At 37.9% G+C, this 16280-nt stretch overlaps 1 long non-coding RNA gene across 1 annotated transcript; it reads left to right on the top strand.

Annotated features, from left to right (window-relative positions):
* The first annotated feature begins 769 nt into the window (after positions 1-769).
* LOC147371386 (uncharacterized) lies at positions 770-12747 on the top strand. The gene is made up of 2 exons (XR_015164738.1): positions 770-1289; positions 10900-12747. It is a non-coding gene; the product is annotated as an uncharacterized LOC147371386 (long non-coding RNA).
* Positions 12748-16280: the final 3533 nt, after the last annotated feature.

A 16280-nucleotide genomic window follows, 5' to 3' on the forward strand; every position in this document is an offset into this window, starting at 1 on the left:
CAACCTGATTGACAAACTGTTTCTAAAATGCATATAGAGAGACGGAGGCAGACACACAGAGAAAGACTGAAAGATACACACAGAGAGAGAGAAAACAAGCAATTCTGTCTTGTGTCTTCTTACAGGGTCACTAACCTCATCAAAAGGGCTCCAATCTCATGACCTAATTACCTCCCAAAAGCCTCATCTCCAAATACCATCATACTGAGGATTAGGGTTTCAACATACAACTTTCAGGAGTGATACAAACATTCAGTCTGTAACAGTAGGTAAGTTTTATTTAAAATTTCAAAGACTGAAATTTTTTGTCTGAACCTTTGTAAAAAATAAGAATGAAAAGTAAAAATATTAAAACCAAAAATGAAATTCAAGTGTAACTAGAAAAAATATAAATATATGAAATTAACTACATAGGTTTTATTATTTTACACTAATAGAATTAAACTATACATAAATATGTATTACTTTGAGAAACATTTAAAACTTAGAATTGTTTTAAATATTACCCTTGCTAGATAAATGTAATTTCAAGGAATTTTAGTGCTATTTTTCTATCAGAAGAAAATCTTTCAGTTAGACACATCAGTGGATATATAAGAGGAGACTATGAAATAAAAAAGTGAACTCAGACCTTGATAAATCTAGTAATGGATTTAATAAAAAAGTAAGAATTTTAATGATCCATTAATCCACTCCAGTGTTCTTGCCTGGGAAATCCCATGGACAGAAGAGCCTGGCAGGCTACAGTCCATGAGGTCACAAAAGAGTCAGACATGACTTAGCAACTGAACAACAAAAATGACTTCATGGAAAGTTCTGTCTGTAGAAGTCCTCTGTGGGCACTACCCGCCCCCCCCCCCCGCCCTATTTAAATTAAAAAGTCATATAGTAAAAACATGTGAATTCATCATCTCTAAGAATCATGTAAAAGTTAATCCTGATCAATCTTATTTCTCTTAGGGGTTTTTGACCCTATTGTCACATGCAGTGGATAAATCTCTGATGTGAGGGCTGTGCCATGCAATGTAGAATGTTTAGCAACATTTCTGACCTTCACCCAGTGGCCAATAGCAACCCTCATACAGTTGTGACAACTAAAGAGTACCTCCACATGTTGCCAAATGTCCCCTATGAGCAAAATTTCCCTAGCTGACAACCATTGCTATGGAAGAATGAAGCAAGAATCCCATGGACAGAGGAGCCAGATGGACTATAGTCCATGGGGTCTGCTGAGGGACTAAAACAACAACAATACCTGAGACTCATCAGAAAAGGAAGGAAAAAAAAAGGTAAGGGGGAGGATGTAAGAAAGGGAAAGAAACAACAACCTTTTGAGCTCTCTGGTGTTTTACTTGACACCTTTTAGTATTACAGGGAAACACATTTAGAGATAATAGGGATTCAAAACAGCAGCAGACAAAAGTGCATCATTTTAGTGTAATTGAGGAGAAAGTGAAGCCTTACAATAGTCTCAGTAGGATAGAGAACAATTGAAAAGTGTATCTTTAGCCACTTACGTGCTTTTGAATGAATGGCAAAAGTACTCTTATCATTCCAACTGCTACTTATATGACTTCTGCACAGTTGGAGAGTCTGTTTTAGGCAACTATAAATTTGATTTAAAGGCAAACTGTGTTATGAACCAAATGTATTCACTAGGGTTTGAACCAATCCATTTCTATCTGATGCTCTGGAAAGAAGAGCTAGGGCACACACTAAAATAACCCCATCGCTCCAGTACAATTGAAACCAAATGAGTCAACCTGGTTCCTTTGTTGTTCAACTATAGCAACTCCAAATAAAGTTGCAGCTTGTGTGCGCTGCTGTTTTCCAGCTCCACCTTTTATCTGTTTTCCCAAGTTACTATGATGTCAAGCCTCCCACTCAGACCCCTGTGAATATCTACAGGTATAGTTATTTTATCTCAGCTAAAGCAGCATCAGGTCAATGACTCTGCGATAAAAGGCAGGAAGAAAGGAAAGGCAACTGACAACAAGCCTGTGGGGGACTCTATAGGAGTCCTAGGGATGGTAACCACGGAAAGCTCCTGATGCCTTCAGCATTGTGGAAACAGGGCTCACCTAAATAGGCAGAACCCCTGAATCTGATTCCAGGGAACCTGCACAGGAAAGGGGATAACACACACCTTCCTCCTGTTTCTCTGAAGGTCTTCCCCCTGCATGCAAATATTGTGGCAGGAGAAGTTCTTACTAATTAAGAGTATCTGGTACTTATGAGGTCAAGAAAAAAAATGTTTCCTCTCAAAGGATTAAGTTCTCCCTGAGTACCTACTCCTACTCAGGTAGATCGAATTAAGGAGATATTGGCTGGCTCCTTCCAGATGCTGAGGCTACCTGGAATACCTGTACCTGGTTTACTCTCAAAAGAAGTTATTTTCAGTCTTCAAACTACAAGCAATGGCTGATCTGTTGGAAGCAATAGAGTCTTTCATCAGAACATAGGCTGTTTGTGTATTTTATCACTTGCTCTGATACCACAAATTATAGTTTATGGTTGTCAGGCACTGTTTGGAAACTGCTGGAATATATAATCTCATTTAATTGATTTTTTCAAGCACAGATAATGTTAACTATTACACTTAATATGTATAAGGAATACATATCTCTGACATTGTTTGTTTTGTTTCAATACACACTGTCATCCTTGAGGTCCATGGAGAAGAGAGCACTGTGACTGCGAGCTAAAAACGCACCCTGTCATTAAGGCAGGCAGGAGCAGCACTGATTTTTGCTTTGGGACAGAAAGAAACAGGGAAAGTCTAGTGTAAACTAGGAAGTGATTCTAAGTAAAATACATGAACCAACTGAAAAGTCAAAGCAGTTCACTCATAAAACTGTTACAACTGTTAAGAGCTCTGCATATGACTATGTATGTAAAAATATACAGCAAATTAATACAGTTCCTATGTACCAGTACAAATACAACAGAAAATAAATGAGAAGGAATATAACTATTATCTTAAAAAAAAAAAAAAAACCCTAGTGTGACCTGTATGTGCAAACAACACACAAACCAATAAATACATTACGCAGACACATGTGAAAAATACATAAATGTAGAGATATGCCACATTGCAGATGAAGAAAAATAATTAAAGCACCAATTTAACCCAATTTCAGTCAAAATGATATTGGTGTTTTCCTTTTAAATCTTGGCAAGATGATTTCAAAATTTATTTACATGAAAAAAAGTGGAAAATATCTAAGTACAAGGAAAAAGAACAACGTTGAATGTGATTAGCCATCTTAGATATTAAAACATATCCTGAAACTATAATTATTAAATCAGTATGAAAATATAAATAGGTAATTTGAGAAAAAATAAATTATTTTAGGTAATTTAATATGTATTAAGTAGAAGTATTAATCAGTGAGTCAGGGTTGAGTTATTCAGTGCAAAAACGTAGAACAATTGGTTAGGTGTTTGGGAAAAGAATAGATCTTAAATAAGAGCAAAATTAATTCAATTAAAGATTCTAATGTAAAAATTCAGATGAAAGAGAGGCAGAGGAAACTGCTTTGCCAAGAGGTATGAAAGGCATTTATTAAAATCAGTTCAGTTCGACTGAACTCAGTCATGTCTGACTCTTTGTGGTCAGACATGGTCTGCATTACGCCAGGCTTCCCTATCCATCATCAACTCCCAGAGCTTACTCAAACTCATGTCCATCGCATCGGTGATGCCATCCAACCATCTCTTCCTCTGTTGTGCCCTTCTCGTCCCACTTTCAATCTTTCCCAGCATCAGGATCTTTTCCAATGAGTCAGCTCTTCGCATCAGGTGGACAAAGTATTGGAGTTTCAGCTTCAGCATCAGGCCTTCCAATGAATATTCAGAACTGATTTCCTTTAGGAAGGACTGGTTGGATCTCCTTGCAGTCCAAGGGACTCTCAAGAGTCTTCTCTGATACCACAGTTCAAAAGCATCAATTCTTCGGTGCTCAGCTTTCTTTATGGTCCAACTCTCACATCCATACATGACTATTGGAAAAACCATAGCCTTGACTAGACAGACCTTTGTTGGCAAAGTAATGTCTCTGCTTTTTAATATGGTGTCTAGGTTGGTCATAGCTTTTCTTCCAAGGAGCAAGCACTTTTTAAGTTCATGGCTGCAGTCACCATCTACAGTGATTAAATAGTTTCAGTAAAATGGAATATGATTTTTATGAATTAAAACTGGGTAAGTTTGCATACAAAAACAAAGCATTAATTTTTCTGTAACTGATGATGTATTCAGTTACACAGGACTGGAAAAGGTCAGTTTTCATTCCAATCCCAAAGAAAGCTCAAACTACTGCACAACTGCACCCATCTCACAACGCTAGTAAAGTAATGCTCAAAATTCTCCAAGCCAGGCTTCAGCAATATGTCAACTGTGAACTTCCTGATATTCAAGTTGGTTTTAGAAAAGGCAGAGGAACCAGAGATCAAATTGCCAGCATCCGCTGGATCATGGAAAAAGCAAGAGAGTTCCAGAAAAACATCTATTTCTGCTTTATTGGCTATGCCAAAGCCTTTGATTGTATGGATCACAATAAACTGTGGAAAGTTCTTCAAGAGATGGGAATACCAGACCACCTGGTCTGCCTCTTGAGAAATTTGTATGCAGGTCAGGAAGCAACAGTTATGACTGGACATGGAACAACAGACTGGTTCCAAATAGGAAAAGGAGTTCGTCAAGGCTGTATATTGTCACCCTGTTTATTTAACTTATATGCAGAGTACATCATGAGAAACGCTGGACTGGAAGAAACACAAGCTGGAATCCAGATTGCTGGGAGAAATATCAATAACCTCAGATATGCAGATGACACCACCCTTATGGCAGAAAGTGAAGAGGAACTCAAAAGCCTCTTGATGAAAGTGAAAGTGGAGAGTGAAAAACTTGGCTTAAAGCTCAACATTCAGAAAACGAAGATCATGGCATCTTGTCCCATCACTTCATGGAAATAGATGGGGAAACAGTGGAAACAGTGTCAGACTTTATTTTTCTGGGCTCAAAAATCACTGCAGATGGTGCTTGCAGCCATGAAATTAAAAGATGCTTACTCCTTGGAAGGAAAGTTATGACCAACCTAGATAGCATATTCAAAAGCAGAGACATTACTTTGCCAACAGAGGTTCGTCTAGTCAAGGCTATGGTTTTTCCAGTGGTCATGTATGGATGTGAGAGTTGGACTGTGAAGAAGGCTGAGCACTGAAGAATTTATGCTTTGAACTGTGGTGTTGGAGAAGACTCTTGAGAGTCCCTTGGACTGCAAGGAGATCCAACCAGTCCATTCTGAAGGAGATCAGCCCTGGGATTTCTTTGGAAGGAATGATGCTAAAGCTGAAACTCCAGTACTTTGGCCACCTCATGCGAAGAGTTGACTCATTGGAAAAGACTCTGATGCTGGGAGGGATTGGGGGTAAGAGGAGAAGGGGACGACAGAGGATGAGATGGCTGGATGGCATCACTGACTCGATGGATGTGAGTCTGGGTGAACTCCGGGAGTTGGTGATGGACAGGGACACCTGGCGTGCTGCGATTCATGAAGTCGCAAAGAGTCGGACATGACTGAGCGACTGATCTGATCTGATGATGCATTCATCAGACTTTTTTGCAGAAAAAAAAAAAATAAACTTGACAGTTAAGAATATTTCAGTTTCTTAATGTTTAAAAAAGTTTCCTATAGTCACTTTAGAGCCCTCACTCCTCATCAGGTCTCTTTCTTTCCCTTTAGCGGTCAGTCTCTGCTTCCCTGGTCCTTTCTGAAATAGTGTCTGGATATAGAGGAAGGTTAAATACATTCTGGTCTCAGAGAGATGGAGCTTTGCTCTGCTTTCTGGCCTGTATTTCTCTGCTGACCTCAACTGCCATCAGGTAGATTAGTCTTAATCCATTAATCTGCATATCTGTGCTTACAGTCTCTGAGCTAACTTAGAGTTGTAATTATCAGGCAAATATCCCTAAAGTTTTTCTGACATTGTCCATGAACTCTAATCTCAAGGGCATCATACTGTTGAAGCTTCTTTATTGCAAGCCCAGGCTTCTACTGTATCACCAGTTGTCTCAACTCTTCTGAACTGGGTAACTACAAACTTCTGAATTTTCCCCTGTTTCAAACCAGTCATAGAACATGACAGATCCTATATCAGATTCATATGCTAGACATCCTCTTAGCCATTTTTAATTTACTTTGGGCTTTCTCATTGTCACAACGAGGCACAAAGCTTTCATCCTACAGATAAGCCAAGGAAGGCGCAGTCAGGGCCCAGTATCCCTGGACTGTTTTTACGTGAAGTAGAGTTTCTACTCTGTAAATAGAGTCTGGGTGGGGAAAGTGAGTTTTAGTTACAAAATCAGCTATGAATTAATGGTCTTACAATTGCATAATGGGAATAAATTTAATCTCCTATTAGTTTACACTGTCTTATAAGATTTCACAACATTAGGAGAGTCTGAATGCTAGCCAGAATCCTAGACCAAAGTCAAGTTTTTCCAATATACTTTGAAATCTCAAGTCATCAGGAGAAACAAACTTTGGTAGAATCAATAGCATCATTTTTGTTAATTTTCTTCAGAAAATAAAAGTCAGATTCTTTTTCAGTAGTATACGTATTTTCTCATTCTAATCACTCCACTGCAGCACAATAGAAAGATTGTTCTCTTATCTTGCATTTTACTAGGAAGGAAAACAAGTTCCCTTGTATTTAAAACATCATCTTCCTGTAAACAGAATGATTAACTTGATATTGTGTCAAATAATTTATGAGTATCTAGATAAGATTAAAAGCATTTATTTTGCCACATTCATGAAATTACTCTTGCCGTTTAGTTTACTCTCTATCATGTAAGCCAAGAGTTTTTCATTACTCAAAAGCTGTTGCATTTCTGCCCAAAATTCTAGCCATCTTTTGAATGCTTTGACATTATGTAGTATCTGAATTAGAGTAATCTTATCTACGGTATAAAAAAGTTTTCATTGTAAAATGATTTTTATTTTTCACAAACAGAATTGCTTTCAAAATCAAGTGCCTATCATATATTCTTTTCAACTCACATTCTGACAAATAACTGATACTGACCATCCTTTGCTCTTCAAAAGAAAAATGATTCCCCGTTAGAAGACTGCCAAGTTAAAAATAGCTTTAAAAACATACTTAGAGGTTCATTTCCTTTCCTATCTCCTCCACAGTATGTTTAATGTGCTTGATTTGGGTAATAACACCCAGCAGTCAAGGAAGACAAAAACAGCTACCTTGAGTACTCTCTTGGCATACTTATGCATGAACGGAGTCTTGATGCATGAGCAAAAACATTTCAAGGTTACTCTTCATACTAAGAGTCAACTATGATTCTTCATCTCTTACCAGAAAGATAGTTGAGATATTAAAACTTGCTCTTTTCACAAAGCCTGAACCCAAATATTTATATATAGATAACGATCTGCAACGGTGGGGGGAGGGGGGCGGGGGTGGGTGAGGAGATAGCTTTGGATAAATACACCAAGTATCCCAGGCAGCTTCTCCTAACAGCTATTTAATTGCTTCTCTTCATTAATTGGCGTTTCAGAAAAAAAAAAAAAACAATCCTATGTTTAATGGCATGCCCATCTGTTAATCCTTTTTAACATGGTATCTAGCAGAGAAATATACAAGTTATACATATCAAATGTTTGGGCATTACAAATATTCTAGCAATAAATTTGATTTAAAATACTCTCCAGTTAATGAAACTGGAAAGACCCATTTCTTTCAGTTATTATTTCTAATGTTGCTGAAGAGATGCATTTGGGGAAACACTTATCAGAAGTACTATATCAGCATTACAGATATTTGCCAGGGGACTGGATGGAGCTATAATTGCAACCAATTTGTTTTTTCACATGAAGTTTATTTTTTTCAGAGTTGATGGATGACCAAGTTTTTAAAGATAGTATGTATCTGTCATGGATTAACCCAGGAGAGTGACACAAATATATTCAAAAGCACGAGAAAGTGTTAGTGAGAAGTGGTGTATATTAACAAGAAATGAAATAATCACAAGGTCTGTTTTATGTTTCTGTCTGTTGTATGACACTTGCAGAATGTCCCTTAAAAGTGACATGACACACGTACTGAGGTTGTAGACTAAGGAGGTTGGGACAGTGAGGGAATAAATGTCTTAAACTAGGATCTCTCAGCCTTGATGCTAGAGTCATCTGGGACTAGATCATTCCTTGTTGTGAGAGAGTGTCCTCCGTATTTTACCATATACAACAGCGTCACTGTCCTCTACCCACTAGCACCCACCCTCAGGTGTGACAAACAAAAAGGTCTCCAGACATTGCCAAATGTCCCTTGAGGGAAAAGTTGCCACTGGAGTTAAAGAAGGCAGAGGAACAGAACATTCCGGTTAATTTAGCATAATATCATCATATCACATCTGGGAAAACTATAGATTTTTGGGTCATCCATTTGTTTCCTAGTTGCTCCTTTATAGCAATATGCTAGAACTGAAATCTGTAAGTTAGTACTTTCTTGACTTACAGGAAGTGCAGGTTATTTCCCTTTTGCAATTTTCCTGAGTAATTTCTTCTGGAAGTCCTTGGAGAGGCAAAATTCTGATGTGAACAGAACTTTTTTCTTGCAGTTATGGAGAACTTTTCCAGTGTCCATGCCTCTGGTCAGCCCTGGCCTCTGTTCCTCAAGGGTATTGATCATGTAATTTTAAGTGTTGCCCCACACAATCTTCATTTTTGATGTTTATTTTTTTCCTCTGACCATCAGCAGAAAAAAAGTTTTTTCTTTATGTGTCTAGTCTTTTCACTTGTTTTCTCATAGTGGGTAGGTTGGACCGCTGATAGAGTCATCCATGTTCCTCCATCATTCTCTTCCTTAGACAGAGGCCTCCCTAGGAGCAGTGTTAGGGGATGGTGATCCCAGCCTCATACTCACCCTGAAAACATTGTTGTTCTTTCAATTCAGGCTATGCTGCTCTATCTGGAGAAGGCAATGGCGCCCCACTCCAGTACTCTTGCTTGGAAAATCCCATGGACGGAGGAGCCTATTGGGCTGCAGTCCATGGGGTCGCTGGGGGTCGGACACGACTGAGCGACTTCCCTTTCACTTTTCACTTTCATGCATTGGAGAAGGCAATGGCACCCCACTCCAGTACTCTTGCCTGGAGAATCCCAGGGACGGGGGAGCCTGGTGGGCTCCTGTCTATGGGGTCGCACAGAGTTGGACACGACTGAAGTGACTTAGCATAGCATAGCATGCTGCTCTATCAGACTTGTTTTCCATTCAGATATTTTCCCATGAAGTCCTTTGTCCCATACAGATCAAGATCTATTACTTGAAATCTGTTTCTGTGCCTTGAACATTTCAGAGCAGTTAAGAAGCACGCTGATCAGATTATAATGGTTAGAAGATGCCTGTTCCCAACAGCAGAGAAAAAGCCTCCATGGACTAATGAAGTTTAACTTCCAGTTCCATCAGATAGAGTTTTTATTTGACAGAGCCTCAAATATTATGTTGTGTATTTTTGTTTTAGAACTGGCAACTTTACTAATTATTTTTTATTTGTTAAAATAATTCTGATACAGTGTTAAAAGATACGGCTATTATTTCCCAATTAATCTATGAGTTTTATAACTTGATGCATTTCAAAATTTATCCAACAGAATGTATGGATGGAAACTGGAGGAATAGGTATTTCTACTCTGCGTTGTGTGGTATTAATTCAAACTTGTATATACTGGAACTGTGTCCTTACTTTGGCTAGTTTCTTGGTAACTGAGAAGCTGTGCATTTTGAGAATACAGCTTTAGCTGCATGCTTTATAGTTAGCGCAGTATTGTGTAAAATACGGACTGCCTATATTGAATGAGATTGATGAAGGAGGACTTGTCTGGTGCATATTAAAACATATGATAAAGTATTAGAAGTGAAACAGTATTTCTTACATAAAGATAGATAGCTACTCACAGGAAAAAAAAGTAGAGTGGCGTATCAGTAAAGATTCAAATGTAGTGTATTATAAGCAGATACTTTTCATTCTTTTGGATTTGGATCATATATTTTGTCAACCTCTGTTATACAAATGACCCTCTATTAGTCACTTAATTAATTCAATTATTTATGTATAATGTAGTAAATTCTTAGGAAACTGCTATCCAAGCCAAAAATGAGAGCAGTACAAAATCTTGCATTTATCTAAATCATATTTATCTACCACTATTTCACTATACAGATATAGCCATAATAATAATGAAAAACAATAATAATGAAGTATGAAATAATAGTAAAAAATAATAAAAATAATGAAATAATAATAATGAAAAGTAAAGTAAATCAATAATCATTCAGAAAAGTCAGAAAAAAATTTCTTCTAAGGAAACCAGTATAGGGGCGTGATCATCTTTTTTCTATGTCCTCACCTGGCCTACGTGCTCCTGTCTGCTCCCTTCCACTTCCCCTGCTCCCAAAACTGCTTTTAAGGTCCTCCAGGATTGAAGCACAGGGCAGGAGTGGGACTCAGGGGCAAGACAAGTTGAACAGTTGTGTCTTGTGTTGGCACAGCTGGGAGAGACAGATGTTAAAATGGCAGCTTTTTCTCTTGAGGGACATTGTGTTGCTTATTTTTGGACCCGATACTGGATTTGTCCCATCTTAGGCAGTCAAGGGTTCCCCAGGCCAGATTGTGGCTCCTCATGGCGCATCCTCCGTTTAGCTATTTTCATCTTTTAAAATACCTGGAGACTGGATTTCTGACATAGGGATCTAATCTAGCTTGTAGGAAATTCCATTGTTGTCTCAGTTCTGCCCAGCAGGGGCATGCCGTTCTAGCCAGTCTCTCTGCTTCACACTTCTTAGTGTGAGTCACATGCTGATCTCTGTATCCCTCAAATTCCAGGCGACATGTGTCTGCTGCTGCTGCTGCTAAGTTGCTTCAGTCGTGTCCGACTCTGTGCGACCCCATAGACGGCAGCCCACCAGGCTTCCCCGTCCCTGGGATTCTCCATGCAAGAACACTGGAGTGGGTTGCCATCTCCTTCTCCAATGCATGAAAGTGAAAAGTGAAAGTGAAGTCGCTCAGTCATGTCCGACTCTTATCGACCCCATGGACCACAGCCCACCAGGCTCCTCCATCCGTGGGATTTTCCAGGCAAGAGTACAGGAGTGGGGTGCCACTGCCTTCTCTAATATGTGTCTAACCATTATCAAAGCTTCCTTGCTTGGCGTTGGGGAAGGAGAAGCACTTTTTCTCTAATACTTGCAATGTCCTCTATTGCTGGTCTCTTGAACTTTTGATGCTCTTTGTATAGATCCTCGATGTGGATGATGGTTTAACATTTATTGCAAAAGCAGTTTCTGATACCTCCTTTTTAAGACCTGTATAGAAAAAGTGGCCTTTTGATTTGAAATGTGAGGATAGCACCTACTGTTCTCAGAACTGCAGTCACAGCTGAAGCTCTATGCAAGAAGAATACCATGTGAAATCCTGCTATAAGAACTCATAGGAAAGTATGCAAAAAAGTGTAAGTAGATTTTTTTGCAAAAAAACTCTTCAAAAATTTGTCAAAGTTTATAAAAATACGTTCAAACTCCTAAGTAATGTAATAAGAAATTATTTTATACTAGTCAGATTTTTAAAATTTAGTAAGTATAAAATTTTACACTTTTAACAAGTGTAAGGATATTCTTATGCCTTGATGATGGAAGTGTGAATTCTACATCCCTTCTGAAAAAGCAATCTGCAACTTCTATTAATTTTTTTAACTTATAAACCTATTAACCCAGCAGTTCCACTTTGGGGGTCTGTCCTTTTTCCCTGTAAACATGAAAGTGCTAGTATATATGTCATCAAGGATACGTATTGGTATTTCAGCATTGTTCAGGGTAGCAAGAATGTAAAATAGTAAAAGTGATTAATTAACAAAAAACTAATTAGCAGCAATGGCAATGCCCATAACAAGATAATAAAATGGTTGGATAAACTTAAAATGTTATGCAACCCTTATTACTGATTAATTAAAAATATACTCATTCTTTTGTTGGTATTCCCCATGGATAATTACAGAGTGAAACAAAAGGAAGATACAGAAAGATATAGGTATTATGATAATTATTTTTGGAAAACAAATTGTACTTTTAACTGTATATGTTTATGTGTATATAGGAGGTATATTATTATGGAACATGGAAATAAATATGAAGAATAAATTAATTACTGGGGGCTATTGGGAAGGGAAATGTCACAAAAGATTAAGGGGATAAAAAGTTGAAAGAGGCAAACAAAAGAGAAGTTCACATGTATGAAATGACATTTATGAATGTGTGCAGATTTTATTTGTGAATGTAATAAAGTAAGGTGATAAAAGAAAAATGATGGTATAGGGCTCTGAAGAGCAGGAAGGAAACAGATCAAACTGAATTCCCGAGAGAAGTTTGGGGAAAAGCCTGTTAGCTCATATTCTCATACAGAAATTGAACTATCATTCTTGTCAGAAAAAAAAAGAAAAACTTTTTAATATAATAAATTGAGCCCAGGCACAGCAGATATCAGATTTAATCACCAGACATAACTATAATTGAAGATACAGAAATCAAATAATGAAGCATGTGTAGAGTTAGCTTCAATTTTGAATCTTTCTTAGGCCCCAAATTTTCTGGAATAAACTTCCCAGAGCAGAGGATTTATTTTTCTGTAACTGTCAAGCCAAAGAGGAAAAAAAAAGTTTTAATAAATCAGTTCTTGATATCTTGCTGGTGTTTTCTTCCTTATCACCGTCTCTTTTGTAACAGTGTTAGTGGTTAGTTGATTTCTGAAGCCTGAGCACTCAAGCTCAAAGGACATAAAAAGCAAACAGGATATCCTTGCTTATTTCTTTAGACAGAAATTCTTGTTCTGATAAAGTGATTCTCAAAGTAGAGTCCATGTATCTTTTGGTACACAGAGACCTTTTCCGGTACACAAAGTTAAAGAGTTCTTTTGTAATACTACTGAGTCATTATTTGCCTTTTTTACTGTCTTTATCTCACCAGAGTATCATGGAGTTTTCCAGAGGCTAATATTTGATATCATAATAAATTAGATCAGAAGCAGACACCAGAATTTAGCTATTTACTATTTTTAAGCTATTCTTATTTTTCATGAAAATCACTCATTAACTTATGAAGGGTTTCAGATTATATTAAATAATCACAGATACATTTTAGTGTTAATTTTTCATGTGTTAAATATCACTAGGTATAACCCACATAAACACAAGGACTTTGCTGTTGTTCAGTCACTAAGTTGTGTCTGACTCTTTTTCAGCCCCATGGACTATAGCTCGCCAGGCTTTCCTGTCCTTCACTGTCTCCTGGAGTTTGCTCAAACTCACGTCCATTGAGTTGGTGATGCCATCCAACCATCTCATCTTCTGTCATTCCCTTCTCCTGCCTTCTGTCTTTCCCAGAATCAGGGTCTTTTCCAAGGAGTCAGTTCTTCGCATCAGGTGGCCGAAGTATCGGAGCTTCAGCATCAGTCCTTCCAATGAATATTCAGGACTGATTTCCTTTAGGATTGACTGACTTGATTTCCTTGCAGTCCAAGGGAGTTCTCAAGAGTCTTCAGCACCACACTTTGGGGTCTCAGTTGTTTTTAAGGATGCAGAAAAGATAGTGAGGCGAAACATTAGAGGAGTACTGTGCACGTTAGTGTGTTAAGCGCTCTTCTTTCACACAAGACTGCAACTATTTTAGAGTGCATGTGTTACGGCAGGAAAAATATGGGAATGCAAAGTACAATTGCATTCATATACCATGAACAATATAAAAGCAATGGAAAAAATGATCAGTTTCACTCATACAGAAAGACATACTCATACACAAAAGATAGCCATGTAATAGGTTGTCATGTTTTAATCAACTATAAAAGTGACACTCACATACACTTTTGTTGGGGATATAAACCAGTCAAACTTTGGGGGAAAATGCCTATTAAAATATAAAAGCTATTTTACTTTAACTGAACCATGCCCATTTGTTGTATGCCCCCTGTGGGTATGTTAATGCTGACCCAAGTTGGCAATAATAAAGTAAACCACATTCAGCGCAGCACTGTTTATAATGAAAAAAAAAGAAGAGGGATGAAATCTTTGCTAATAAGAGAATTCCACCATATGTTATAGAATGCCCATTCAAGAAATTCTGTGAACACAAGGAAAGTAAATAATGTAGATTCTGTGTCTAATACACAATCATTTTAATTATAATTATTTCAGATATTTAAGTTGCAGGAAAGTATGAATAGTACATACTTTATGTATTTAAAAAGAATAAATGTATATATGTACAAATTCTAGTGTGTGGATAAGTGTGTGTACAGAGAGTATGAAGATGTGTAAGACTGGCGTGTATTTGTGTTTGTGTAGCTAGTTTCTGGAACTATACATGAGAATTAACTAATGTTGATTTTTGCACTGATAAAGGGGATATCATGGGGGCTTTGGGGGTTTTATTTCATATCTTCTTTGAATCTTCTAAAATCACAAGCATATTTTTTTAAAAAAGGTTTTTCTGTTTCTCAAAGAATTTCAGTGCAGAGTATCTTCTTTTAGAAGTTTGCCTTCAGGAAGATACAATTACGTTAGACATAAAGAGCTTTTTGAAAGGCCATGAAAAAGGTAATGTAGGTGAGTGTGTTCTATGATAAAGTTAAGTTCCAATCAATAAACGTTTTTAATCATGTACTGAATGCACAGCCAATAATCTATGCTGCTTCAGGGACCTGAAGATGACCTAATATGGAACCTGCTGCTGCTGCTGCTGCTAAGTCGCTTCAGTCATGTCCGACTCTGTGCGACCCCATAGACGGAAGCCCACCAGGCTCCTCTGTCCCTGGGATTCTCCAGGCAAGAACACTGGAGTGGGTTGCCATCTCCTTCTCCAATGCATGAAAGTGAAAAGTGAAAAGTGAAAAGTGAAAGTGAAGTCGCTCAGTCGTGTCCGACTCTTAGCGACCCCATGGACTGCAGCCTACCAGGCTCCTCCATCCATGGGATTTTCCCTACCACCCAACAATTTGCCACCTTGAACTCAAGAATCTTTACTCTAGGATTAAGGTTGAGGGGAAAAAAAGGGATTCACTGGAGCTTGGAAAGTTACATGGAAGAAAATTTCTATGAAAAACTTTCAATTCAGGGAGTTGATTAATATTTCATAGTTCTGACAGGACATATGCCTCGGATATATGCCTCAGGACAGATATGACAGATAGAGAGGGAAATAAAGAAGACAGAGGAAAGAAACAGCAACTTCACATCAGTGACAGTAATAACATTTTCTCTGTCTAGAGAATAATGCTTGATATTTATTGAGAGCTCACCCTGGGCTATGACCAAAAAATTACCAGATATTATAAAATGACAGTATAACACTCTATGATATTGTAATCTATGTAGCATATATTTTATTTTTAAAAACATTTTATTGGAGTATAGTTGATTTATAATACTGTGTTTCAGGTGTGCAGCAAAGTGAATCAGTTATACATAATTTCTTCTTTTTCAGATTCTTTTCCCATATAGGTTATTATTACTGAATATTGAGTATAGTTTCCTGTGCTATCCTTATTATCTGTTTTATTTATGTAGCCTATTATACATGTGAAAGTGAAAGTGTGAAAGTCGCTTAGTTGTGTGCAACTCTTTCTGACCCCATAGACTGTAGCCTGCCAGGCTCCTCTGTCCATGGAATTCTCCAGGCAAGAATACTGGAGTGGGCTGCCATTCCCTTCTCCGGGGGATCTTCCTGACCAAGGGCTTGAACTCAGGTCTCCTGAATTGCAGGCAGATTCTTTACTGTCTGAGCCACCAGGAAAGCTTGATATTATGTATGTTGTATATTATATTATGCATGTGGATATTATGCATATTACGACCAACCTAGATAGCATATTCAAAAGCAGAGACATTACTTTGCCAACAAAGGTCTGTCTAGTCAAGGCTATGGTTTTCCCTGTGGTCATGTATGGATGTGAGAGTTGGACTGTGAAGAAGGCTGAGCGCCAAAGAATTGATGCTTTTGAACTGTGGTGTTGGAGAAGACTCTTGAGAGTCCCTTGGCCTGCAAGGAGATCCAACCAGTCCATTCTGAAGGAGATCAGCCCTGGGATTTCTTTGGAAGGAATGATGCTAAAGCTGAAACTCCAGTACTTTGGCCACCTCATGCGAAGAGTTGACTCATTGGAAAAGACTCTGATGCTGGGAGGGATTGGGGGCAAGAGGAGAAGGGGACGACAGAGGATGA

Source organism: Bos grunniens, chromosome 5 (genome assembly GCF_055505025.1).
Source record: "Bos grunniens cultivar Pamir isolate PY7600 chromosome 5, Bosgru_T2T1.0, whole genome shotgun sequence".
In the NCBI taxonomy this organism is placed as follows: domain Eukaryota; kingdom Metazoa; phylum Chordata; class Mammalia; order Artiodactyla; family Bovidae; genus Bos; species Bos grunniens.